This window comes from Anomaloglossus baeobatrachus, chromosome 3 (genome assembly GCF_048569485.1).
Source record: "Anomaloglossus baeobatrachus isolate aAnoBae1 chromosome 3, aAnoBae1.hap1, whole genome shotgun sequence".
NCBI classification, from domain to species: domain Eukaryota; kingdom Metazoa; phylum Chordata; class Amphibia; order Anura; family Aromobatidae; genus Anomaloglossus; species Anomaloglossus baeobatrachus.
The window spans coordinates 138,087,431-138,100,498 of record NC_134355.1 but is presented as its reverse complement, the minus strand read 5'-3'; positions in this window follow the sequence as shown (position 1 = coordinate 138,100,498).

Below are 13,068 nucleotides of genomic sequence, written 5' to 3'. Positions count from 1 at the left end.
TTTTTCTATTTTATTTATTTGTTTTTTTGTTTAAAAAATATCATGCCCACTATTCGCTGTTGAACTGTATGTTGTTTGTTGTGATTTTTCTATAGAAAGCCCGAAAAAGGGCATGGAAAAAAATCATTTTCATTATTACGTGAAGTATTCCATCACTTCTACATTAAAATACACATTACAAAAAATGCAGTGTCAAACATGCATCAAAAACACATGGAAAAAAGGTGTAAACTTATGAATAAAATGCAATAAGCAGAGCAGATTGCTATTGCATATTTTGGTGGGGACTGTTGCAGAAAAAGAAGTGAAAAAAGCCACAGCATTTTTACGTGAGGAAAATAGGCTCATATAGAAAAAGATCACGATCATAACAGTTGGAAAGGTCTCTTGCTTGATTTGCCATGGTAACAAAACTAGATATGAAAATGTTTTATATTTGAATTTAATGTCTCTCTTTAATTTTCCTGCTATAACAGTTCTAAAAATAGATTTATTATTGTACTTTTTTAATTGGAAACTGACTGTACTAATAGTATAAAAAATGAGATATTCCTGCAAAAATCTGTTCTGGGACACCGCATAAAGAAAAAAAAATCTTATTTATTTCACAGTGTGTCCCAGAACAGATTTCAGAATGAAAGTGTCTTACAAGATTTATCACCGAGCTGTTAAAATTCTAGATCTGCTGAAGGAACCGGAGTAACAAAGAAATGTTAGAATATACAAAAAGTTGTGAATGGAAGTGCGGCTGAGCAGCCAGTAGTGAAAATACACAGACACTGCTGTTGTGTAAGCCATATTATTAATTGTCCTCAAGTCTGCATTCTCTTTATGACAGATTACATGGTACACTTTTCATGGAGGTGGCTTGTTCAAATTTTGGAAATGTGGCAATACATTTCATAGAGTACTCTAAAACACTTGCTTGGAATAAAAGCAAGTTTTTCTATTGATATATTTTATATCTATAATGTTTACTTGGAAGAATAGTATTAAAATTGCACTATTTTAAAATTATTTATAAAATTTTAAAATAAAGCAATGAATAGATGATCATTCAAGGAATAATACATGGATGAGTGTATAGAAACAAACTTAGAATGAATTGCCTAGATCAGTGGTCCTGAACCTTTCCTACCTTGAGAGTAACATTAAGTTCTAAGAAAGGGTCAGGACTTGAGTAGGTATCAGAGAACCCAAACTGTAAAGTTCAGGGTTCATACCAAACTCTTGGTATCCGGGGCTCGAACGTGAACACAGACTTTTAAAAAAAAAGTGTAAGCCCGAATTCGGTTGCTGTTTGTATTTTAACCACTCGATCGAGCATGGGTGCTCGGGTACACTTAACTTTTAGGATCGCTACTTCCAATAGGTGGGGCTGTGCTAGAGTTTGTCTCCTGTCCTGGAGAGAAAATTTGAATATTTTGCAAAGGGGCATGGCAGCTATAAGTCCCCTTACTAGCATCCAGTCAGACTGGCTTGCAAAGTCTCCATAAGGAGAATAGTGTTCCCCCGTGGTCCCACAAAGCTTCTCATAGCCAGATCAGACACCCCATACTTTGCACTGACGAGGGGCAAGCACCCCGAAATACCGTGTCTACAAATTGGGATTCAGATCTGGCATATATATCCTAAGTTATTTGTAAAGGATTGTTAAAAATTCACATTTAACTTTTAGGATCGCTACTTCCAATAGGTGGCGCTGTGCTAGAGTTTGTCTCCTGTCCTGGAGAGAAAATTCGGGTACACCTGGTGCTCAGCACAGTGAGAGCCACTTGCAGTCTCTGAATGGCTCTCACTGGGGGTAAAAACAACATAGATGCTGTGTGTAAAAAAAAACAAAAAACGCCGTCCCTTCCCTGGAAATGCTCTGATTATGGCTGGCAGTAAGTGGGTGGAGAGCCGAACTACTCAAACATTGACATTGGGGTCCGGGAACAAGTTCAGGTCAAGTCTGGATCCCGAAACAAACTTTTAACTCAAGTCCAGCCGGACCCAGAGAACCCAAACATCCACGGGTCTGCTTATCTCCAGTAAGAAGCAAAATCCAGCCCTTAATCTCTCCTCCTTCGTAGTTTCCCCAAAACCTACCAGTATAATAACAGCCAAAGCTTCCATATAGAAAGCACCTTGTGACTCCTTACCCTTATAGGCAGTACACTTATAACTAAAGGTTTCCACTTTACCATTGTCACGGTTCTCTGAGCAGAGCATCTCACAGACTTGGAGATGCTCTGCGGCACTTGCAGATCTAGCAGCTTGGTCACTATACTGAAGTCCAGGTTGGTTCTGGGAGGTGCTGATTGCTTAGCTGTTCCACCTTCTGGGAATTATTCGGGCTTCTTTACTGAGCATGCGCCTCCAGAACTCTGACAGTTGTATTATTTTCTGGCTCTGTTGCTGCATTTGTCTCCTGGTATAGTGACTGGTCTTGGTACTTGACCCTGGACTGACCTCCTGACTTGCCTCTGTCTACACCCCTCTGACTTCTCTATTCCCCTCTGGCTCCTGACCCCGGCTTTCTCTCCTGACTACTCTGTTGTCTGACCCTTGTGTTCACACTTTCTATCCTAGTTACTCGACCCCAGGCTTGTCTTATGACCTCTCTCCTGTCTGCTCCCTGTGTCTCTCCATGTCCTCTCGGTTCTGTCCCCGGCCTGCATGACTTCCCTCAGCCTTTAGGTATCCCCAGAGCCACCTAGTGTACAGCCTTATTACTGCATCTCTCACTCCTCTGTGAGAGGGACATTATAACCATTATTCTGAATTCTTGCATGAAGTGCATTCCCCACACTATCTCATCCAGCTTCAACACCCCTCTAATAGTATCGTGCTATCTAGAGCTTACCATATATATATATGCCCCCCTTTCTTCCCGCCAGTATATACACATCCAGAACTGATCTCCTGTGCAAGGCTACTAACAAAAGTCACCATTTGGAAAACTTGTCTTCAGCCACAGGCCACACATTATGAGCATGTGAGCTAGATTTGGCTCCTGAGCTGCAGGTTAAGGACCCCTGGCCTAGGTTGATATGTGTCCCATACAAATCATTACAGTTATACTGCACATAAAGAGTGCAACACATTGACTTCATTAAATATGGTACCTAACTGAGGTCTAGTGGGAAACTCAGTCACTGGCTAAATGTCATATTATATGATTGACAGTTTTGTAGGCTATATTTACATTTTTCTTGAATTGGCTATAAAGTATGCGTCTTTAAATGGTCCATTCATAGAGGCATTTTGATCATCACATATAGGTGCTTTGGGATCATGAATTTTATATAGAATTTTTTTTCTAATTTATTGTTTTCCAGAGAGTATCTACACTGGAGATCAAAATTAGAAAACAATGTATGATCACTTGCTTTCTTCAGAAATAATGTAATCTACAGTTGAAGGTTTTTTCCAACGTGATCATAATTAGAGAACAACAATGACTGTAGCACAGAGAAAGATTATAACTAAATTTTCTGAAGGTAACAACAGTCACCAATCAGTAGGAAGTATACATGCCTTTGCTTTGAATGACTTCAGCAGCACATCTGCAGCCACAGGACATTATTAGTCTCTCAAACTGCTCTGTTGTGATTTTGGCCTACTTTTCTTCCAGTCACTTACACAGTTCTTTGACTGTTGTGGGTTTCTTGGCCATAACTTTGTCACCAAGGAATTTCCAGAGGTTTTCTATTGGGTTTAGATCAGGACTATGGGCTGGCCATTTCATTGTTTCAATGTTTTCTTTTTAAAGGAACTGCTTTACCCGTTATGCTGTGTGACAAGGGGCATTGTCCTGCATGAAAATTGCTGGCTAATTGAGTGATGAATGCAAGTAAGGAACCACGTGTTTTTGAAGAAGGTTCTGATACACACATACAGTTACTCTGCCATGTAGCTGAATGAAGGGTCCAACTCCTGCTGCAGAAAACATTCCTCAAACCATGACATGTACTCCACCACTTTTCACTGACTTCTTAACACACTTTGGGTTCAGTTTTTCCCTAGTTTGTAGACGAACATAATGTTTCCCATCAGATACAAATACATTAAACTTGCTTTTATCACTAAAATGAACTGTGGAGCAATTCTCCTCTGTCCACACAATATGCTACTCACCAAAGGTTTTGATTCTTTCTGCTGAAAGTTTGGTCACTGCAGAGTGGGCTTTCAGTCTTAATGTTCTTAAACATTGTGACACTGTATGATAAGTCAGATCCTTACTCTGTTCAGCGCTGAACTGACGAGCAATTCCAGCTGCAGTGTTGAAATGATTACCCATGGAGATTCTCTGCATTATGCTGTCCTCTCTTGCATTTGTCTTTTAAGGGCGACTAGCCTTCTTGGGGGACTTGAAAAACTTTGTGATGTTGTAAAGATGCAATATTCTCGAAATCACACACTTGGAACGCCCCTCTTCTTTTGCTATGGCTGCAAGGGTCACCCCTTTGTCCTTCATCTGGACAACCTGCTGCCGGAGGATTTTAGTCAGTTTGGAATGGCACACCATTTTTGCAAAGTCAGTGCAAACTGGAAAGTTAGGCTGCCAGTTAAATAGGATTTGTCAGATAATTAAGGAAATTAGCACAAGGTGCCAGATTAACACCAATAACTTGCAGGTATCTGAAAGCGTTCTCTAATTTTTATGAGTGTTCTTTTCATTTATCTCATTTAGATTTTTATTATGTGCTTTACAATAAATTCAGTTTATGAAATAAGCTTTAAATATTGCGAGTTTACTCATGTTAGGATATAATTGCACAGGACTACACAATGACCTTAACATTTAATAAATTGTGTGTTTGTGCAAAAAAAACTATACTTCTATGCTATTGGAATTAATAAGATTTGTTTTACAAGCACTTGGAGAAATCAACACAGCACACCCCAATTGTGGTGTACTGAACGTTTCTGTTTTATTACATCATGTGACCAGCTTATGTAGTACATCACACAAAGAAATACCATGCACCAATTAGAGCCGCAGGGGTGTGTGAAGAAATGTGAAACTTCCCTTCCCATCAGTGTAAGCTGAACCCTATGACATCATTCAGTTATAAGCCAAGATGGTTTCTATAGAATACAAAATGGCTTGTATCCTCCCACAATCCCCCTTTTATGACTAATTATGGCCATATCAGGAGGAATATAGAAGTGTACTACCTGTGTCCTTGGGACTTTCCTACCTGCTTTGCCAAAGTTCCCTACCTAGCTACCCATAGTTATATCACAACACTAAGGATCTCTTTTTGTCTCGTTTCCGCATCCTACAACCGGAGGTTCTTTGACAAGATTTCCCTTACATGTGGACCGGATAACTTTTTTGTATTACACAGAGTAGCACTTTTATGGCTACATATACCAACACGCAAGACAATACCAGTTATAAACATGTGTGTGTTATCCATGAAATTCGCCCACTTGAACTAATTGTTCAGTTCGGGATGGAGAATGTTTTTCCCACCATGAGTCCTTGTTTCCATTTTGTTTCTGTAATAATTGTTCCCTTATATTGGCTATTTCCCGTATATCAGCTCCACTCTGAAGATATCCCATAAGGTTCCATGTGAAATTGTCAGGGCCAGGTGGACGGGCAGACCCAGGAGGTGGATCCACTGGGCCGAACTCCTAGATGGTGGTAAGGGGTCCGGTAGCTGGAGCACTATAGGCAGCAGAACAGTCCGTGCACACGAGTATAACGGAGAAGTCCCTGGGATCACGGAGTCACTGGTGGTAGTCCGGGTGACGCAGCTCAGGTTCGGAAGCCGAGAAGATGTCAGGCGGGGTCCGGAACCTTTGGAGCGAGATGACGGGTCACCGCAGGGATCCGAGATGGTACGGACTGTCAGGATGGCAGATGGACAGCGTTCGGGGTTCGGGATTCGGTCAGGACCGGATGGCGAGGCAGGCACGGCTCTACAAGAGAGATAGGTGAGTATATGCACAGAGACACCAGGAGACCTGACTCTTAGCTTAAGAAACACGAAGATCAGGCCCCGCCCCCTTGGACATTAAACCCCTTTATACCCTGTACCTGTTTTGCATCATTTCCTGTTAATGGACGCTGGCCCTTTAAGAAAGGGTCAATGACCGCGCGCGCGCCCTAATGCGCATGCGCGCGGCCCGAGTGCCAGAAGCCAGAGCAGGAAGCTGCGAGGAGGAAGCAGCAGGGCCAGGCTGGGGTTGTGAAGCCGACGGACGCGGGTGCGGGGACCAGGACGCTGGGGACGTGCCGGCAAAGGGTGCTGGAGAGCGGGGAGCGGCGGTGACCGGACCAAGGAACCGGGAAGCGAGGCGGGGGAGCCGGGGAGCGTGACAGGTGAGCCGGAGGGCAGCACAGGGGACCCGGGGAGCGTGACAGTACCCCCCCCCACGCCCCCTCCCCGCAACCGGGACAGGAAGGCACGGATCAGCGGAGTACCCACATTCTCCCGGGGCTCCCAGGACCTATCCTCAGGACCATACCCTGCCCAGTCCACCAGGAAGAACTGTCGACCCCGTACGGTCTTCATGGCCACGATATCCCTTACCGCATAGATGTCGTCATCGGCAATAGGTGGAGGAGCCGAACTGGCAGCAGCGGAGAAGGGACCCAGGACAACCGGCTTGAGCAGGGAGACGTGGAATGAGTTGGGTATCCTCATCGTGGCCGGGAGCTGTAGCTTGTAGGAGACCTCATTGATCTTGTTGAGGACTTTAAACGGCCCGATGTAGCGAGGACCCAGCTTGTAGGATGGTATCTTCAATCGGACGTACTTGGATGCAAGCCAGACTAGATCTCCAGGAGAGAAACACGGAGGGTCCAGACGTCTCTTGTCTGCGTGTCTTTTCATCCGCAGGGAAGCATGCCCAAGGGACGCCTTGACAGAGTCCCAAATGGTTGCAAAGTCACGGGCTACAGTATCAGCAGCAGGGACATCCGAAGAAGGGGATACAGGCAATGGGACGGAGGGCTGAAGTCCGTAAACGACATGGAAGGGAGAGCTGGAGGACGACTCACTGATGTGGTGGTTATGGGAGAATTCAGCCCAAGGAAGAAGCGTGGACCAGTCGTCGTGATGGGCGTTGACATAGTGACGTAAGAAAGAGGTCAAGATTTGATTGACCCTCTCCACTTGGCCATTAGACTGAGGATGGTATGCAGATGAAAAGTCCAGAGTCACTCCCAGATGTTTGCAGAGAGCCCTCCAGAAGCGGGAGGTGAACTGAGTTCCTCTATCGGATACGATGTGTGATGGAAAGCCATGCAAGCGGAAGATGTGATGTATATAGGCGTCCGCGAGTTCCTGAGCAGAGGGCAATCCAGCCATAGGGACGAAATGAGCCATTTTAGAGAACCGATCCACCACGACCCATATGACTGTGTGTCCGGAGGACAATGGCAAGTCCGTAATAAAGTCCATCGCTATGTGTTGCCACAGAACTGAGGGTATCGGCAGAGGCAGAAGACGGCCATATGGCAGGTGTTTGGGCGTCTTGTTCCTGGCACAAGAGGAGCAGGCAGAGACAAAAGCAGCGACGTCCGTGCGAAGGGATGGCCACCAGTAATGACGTACAATCGCACCCCATGTTCTCTTCTGACCAGCATGACCGGCTGTTTTCGAGGCATGACCCCAGTGTAACACTTTTTGCCTGTCTGTCTCAGAGACATAGGTCTTCCCGTGCGGTATCTGGGCCAGGGTGACAGGGGCCACCGGAATGATTTTGCTAGGACAGATGATGGGTTGGGTAGTCTCCTCCTCCTGCTCCATAGGCATGAAAGACCTGGACAAGGCATCAGCGCGTACATTCTTGTCCGCGGGTCGGAAATGGAGCTGGAAATCAAACCTGGCAAAGAATAAGGACCACCTGGCTTGCCGTGGGTTCAGTCGCTGAGCAGACCGTAGGTATTCCAGGTTCTTGTGGTCCGTGTAAATAATCACGGGGTACACTGCTCCTTCCAGAAGGTAGCGCCATTCCTCCAGAGCCAGTTTGACTGCCAAGAGCTCTCGGTCACCGATGGTGTAGTTGCGTTCAGGCGCTGAGAAGCTCTTGGAGAAGAATCCGCAAGTCACCATCTTCCCGGAGGAGGACTTCTGCATGAGCACTGCTCCGGCTCCTGAGGAGGAGGCATCCACCTCCAAGGTGAACTGGCGGTTTAACTCCGGACGGTGGAGTACAGGAGAGGAGGCAAATGCCCGTTTCAGAGAGCCAAATGCGGCGTCGGCCGCAGGTGACCAGTCCTTTGGATTAGCCTCCTTCTTGGTCAACGCGGAGAGAGGAGCAGTCAGAGCCGAGAAGTGAGGGATGAACTGGCGGTAGTAGTTGTCGAATCCCAGGAAGCGTTGGATTGCCTTCAGTCCAGAAGGAGGAGGCCAGTTGAGAATGGAGGAGACCTTCTTTGGATCCATCTTCAGTCCGGTATCAGAGATGATGTACCCCAGGAAGGGGAGAGAAGACTGCTCAAAGACACACTTCTCATACTTCGCGTACAGACGATTCTCTTTCAGTCTTTGTAGAACCAGCTGTACATTCTCTCTGTGGGTCTGGAGGTCCGGAGAGAAGACAAGGATGTCATCCAGATACACTACCACACAGACGTAAAGAAGGTCCCGGAAAACGTCGTTCACCAGTTCTTGAAAGACGGCTGGGGCGTTACACAGGCCGAAGGGCATCACGCAGTATTCATAGTGCCCATCGCGCGTATTGAACGCGGTCTTCCATTCGTCCCCAGAGCGGATGCGCACCAGATTGTAAGCACCCCGAAGATCCAGCTTGGTGAACACACGAGCTCCTCTAAGCCGGTCAAACAATTCGGGGATGAGCGGCAGAGGGTACTTGTTTTTTACGGTGATTTGATTCAAACCCCGGTAGTCTATGCATGGGCGTAAGTCGCCCTCTTTCTTCTTGACGAAGAAGAAACCTTCTCCAGCCGGAGAGGAGGATCTCCGAATGAATCCCCTTGCCAGGCTCTCTGTGATGTAAGTAGACATGGCCCTTGTTTCGGCTGGAGACAATGGATATATCCGTCCTCGAGGTGGTGTTGTTCCAGGGAGCAGGTCGATGGCACAATCGTAAGGACGATGTGGCGGAAGTACCTCGGATTCCTTTTTATCAAAGACGTCTGCAAAGGACCAATAGGCCGAGGGCAGCCCCGGTAGGTTCTCTGGAACCGGAGGTCGTCGGATGGGTTGTATGGTCTTCAGGCACTTCTCATGGCACGAAGAGCCCCATCGGGTGATTTCGCCAGTGCCCCAGCTGACTGATGGTTCGTGTGTCCGCAACCAGGGAAGTCCCAGCAGGATTTGATGGGACATGTGTGGGAGGACGTAGAGAGCGATGTTCTCGGTGTGCAGGGCACCGATACGCAGTTCCACCGGCTTGGTGATCCAGGAGATGGTGTCAGAGAGGGGTCTCCCATCCACAGAGGCAATCACGAGGGGCTTGTCGAGTGGAGTAACAGGCACCTGGTACTTGTCCACCGTGGCTTGCTGGATGAAATTGCCTGCTGCCCCGGAATCGAGGTATGCCTCAGCCGTGAACCGCGTCTCTCCCGTTGTCACTTGCACAGTCCACGTAACCGGGTCTGAGAGAGTCCCAGCACCTAGGGTGGCCTCTCCTACCAACCCTAGGCTTTGGAGTTTCCCGGCCTTTCTGGACAGGAGCGTAGCAGGTGTGTGCCCTCTCCGCAGTAAAAGCAGAGGCCCTTGGCGAGTCGCTCAGCTTGACGTTGTTCAGACTGCCGCACTCTGTCGATCTGCATGGGCTCGTGGACGGGGACCCCAGCTGTCGAAGACTGAAGTACGGCGGGCTTCTGCGGAGGAGAGGAATGCCGTACCGGACGTCTCTCACGGGACACTTCCTTGGATCGCTCCTGAAAGCGAATGTCCACTCGAGTCGCTAGGGCGATCAGGGCATCCAGGGTGGTCGGTACGTCACGACCCGCCAGCTCATCTTTAATTCGCCCCGAGAGTCCTTCCCAGAAGGCGGCGGTTAGGGCCTCGTTGTTCCACCCGAGTTCCGAAGCCAAGGTGCGAAACCGGATTGCGTATTGGCCCACCGTCAGAGTTCCCTGACGTAGCCGGAGAAGAGACGAAGCAGACGCAGAGGCGCGTCCGGGCTCATCAAAGGTGCCACGGAATGCCTGCAGGAAGTCCTGGATGTTCGTGGTCACAGGATCCCCCTTCTCCCACAAGGGGTTCATCCACGCCAGTGCCTCACCCTCTAGATGGGACATGATGAAGGCGACCTTGGCTTGGTCAGAGGCAAACAAATGCGGCAGCTGCGTGAAATGGAGGGAGCATTGGTTTAAGAATCCCCTGCAGGTCTTGGGGTCTCCGGCGTACCGGGGTGGTGAGGCCAAACGAAGTCTGGAAGTATCTGAAGACGTCGCCACGGGAGCTGGAGCCGTGGCTTGACTAGTGGAGGCCCGGGATGCTGAAGACGTAACTGCCGCTTGTAGCGTGTTCAGGCGGGCGTCCACAGAAGACATAAATTGCAGCATGCGGGTCTGAGTCTCACGCTGGCGTGTGAGTTCCTCCTGTACGGCTGCTAGTGCTGCAGCCGGATCCATGGCCTGATCTTACTGTCAGGGCCAGGTGGACGGGCAGACCCAGGAGGTGGATCCACTGGGCCGAACTCCTAGATGGTGGTAAGGGGTCCGGTAGCTGGAGCACTATAGGCAGCAGAACAGTCCGTGCACACGAGTATAACGGAGAAGTCCCTGGGACCACGGAGTCACTGGTGGTAGTCCGGGTGACGCAGCTCAGGTTCGGAAGCTGAGAAGATGTCAGGCGGGGTCCGGAACCTTTGGAGCGAGATGACGGGTCACCGCAGGGATCCGAGATGGTACGGACTGTCAGGATGGCAGATGGACAGCGTTCGGGGTTCGGGATTCGGTCAGGACCGGATGGCGAGGCAGGCACGGCTCTACAAGAGAGATAGGTGAATATATGCACAGAGACACCAGGAGACCTGACTCCTAGCTTAAGAAACACGAAGATCAGGCCCCGCCCCCTTGGACATTAAACCCCTTTATACCCTGTACCTGTTTTGCATCATTTCCTGTTAATGGACGCTGGCCCTTTAAGAAAGGGTCAATGACCGCGCGCGCGCCCTAATGCGCATGCGCGCGGCCCGAGTGCCAGAAGCCAGAGCAGGAAGCTGCGAGGAGGAAGCAGCAGGGCCAGGCTGGGGCTGTGAAGCCGACGGACGCCGGGTGCGGGGACCAGGACGCTGGGGACGTGCCGGCAAAGAATGCTGGAGAGCGGGGAGCGGCGGTGACCGGACCAAGGAACCGGGAAGCGAGGCGGGGGAGCCGGGGAGCGTGACAGGTGAGCCGGAGGGCAGCACAGGGGACCCGGGGAGCGTGACAGAGATAGTCCAGCACTATGGTGTGTTGAGAAAATAATTCAGCTGGCGTTGTGACTCTTTATAACGACTGCTGTGTATCCAGATGGCTTTTCCCTCATGCATCATCGAAGTTTCTGTGGTTGGGAGAAACTGCATCAGCCCATCTAATCTTGACTCATGGCTCTTTCTCACTTGTCTTTTTAGGATGAATCAGTCTCCTTGCTTGAGACCATGTGCTACAAGCTCTGATTTAGGATCTGGAATTGAAAAAAATTGTACATTCGTGGTCACTATATTCTGCTGAATTTGAAGTATCTGTGGGAAATATTTTAATGTTCTAGGTGCTAAACCAAATAATATCTTATATAGAGACCTATTTATTAAGAAAACAAAACATAACATGCATTTGGTCCTTGACCTACCAGTTTCCACTTTTGCCTTCTGTATTTTTACCTTAACTGTCTCATTCAGCCTTTACACCTTCCCACTGTTCTGTGGAGAGTGAGGAGTGTGGGAAGCTGCTATTTCCCAGTTACTGTAAGATCTTTCTAATCACCTTCCTATAAAATATGCACTTTTTCCACTTCTGGAACCCATTTTCTACATACTATATCCATCATGTGCTTTTCAGCAATAATGTTGATTTCTGCACTGGATTGCCTCAGACCAAACCTGGAAAGAAATTTACACAACACATACAAACTTGCATAAACCTGCTCATGGTATACATCTATAATCAATCTGCAGTCTCTGGAACAGGTAGAGCAGATACGGGGTGTGTTTCTCTGGACTCTTTAGAGTTTTTCTTACATTATTTTAGGCACATGTCTTACAAGACTGGTTGAGTTTGCCCACCTGGGTACTGAACCCTGGTGTCACCCGCACCTTGTCTACCAAAGCACACATTGATAACTGTCTTTCACAGATGTGTTAGTGCATGGGTTCCCTGGGCCATCACTGAGTAGAGAGCTCATGGCAGAGAAAGCTTAGCGCCCTTTATCCCCAGACCTTCCTCAGTCAGCTGGTCTCCCTGCATCTCACACTTCATTCCCTGTTGAATCGCTTGTTCTGGTAGGGATTTAAAAACATGAGAAGTGACAAGTGTCACGGACATGACAGGTGCCACTGAGGTGCAGGTCCGAATCAGTAAAAGACTCTCAACTCTAGCCCTGTTTGCTGCTTCTTTGTCAGCTGCATCTCCTCTGGCTCCATCACCATCAGCTCAGGTATAAACTTTATCTTCACTATACCTGGCTCATTTGATAACAGGAGAGCCTCCATCCGGGATCTCCCACACTCTACAGTCTTTACAGGTTTCTCATTTGATTTTTGGAAAGCTCTACAACCTACATACACATTTGACCATCTTACCCATTTCTACTCTACCCATCCAGAGAGGGCAAAATCATCATTGTCTCCTGTACCGATAGAAGGGGAGGGAGGAGTTCGGCTTTTTATTACCTCATGTTGTGTAAAACGTAGCATATCCAGGGCAGAATCGACCAACATCTTGTTCCATTTATGAAAACAAAAACTAAATGTATGCATTAGATCATTCTATAACTTTAGCTCTCAGCATGATACAATTAGTGGTCATCTATACTTTACATGGTTAAAAATACTAAATAAATAATTAAAATAAATAAATAACATACAAGACAAGATTTTCTTGTTTCAGTTAGCAGAAATATTTCATATTAATCCAGTAAATATCACTGTTGCAGGGGAAGGGCC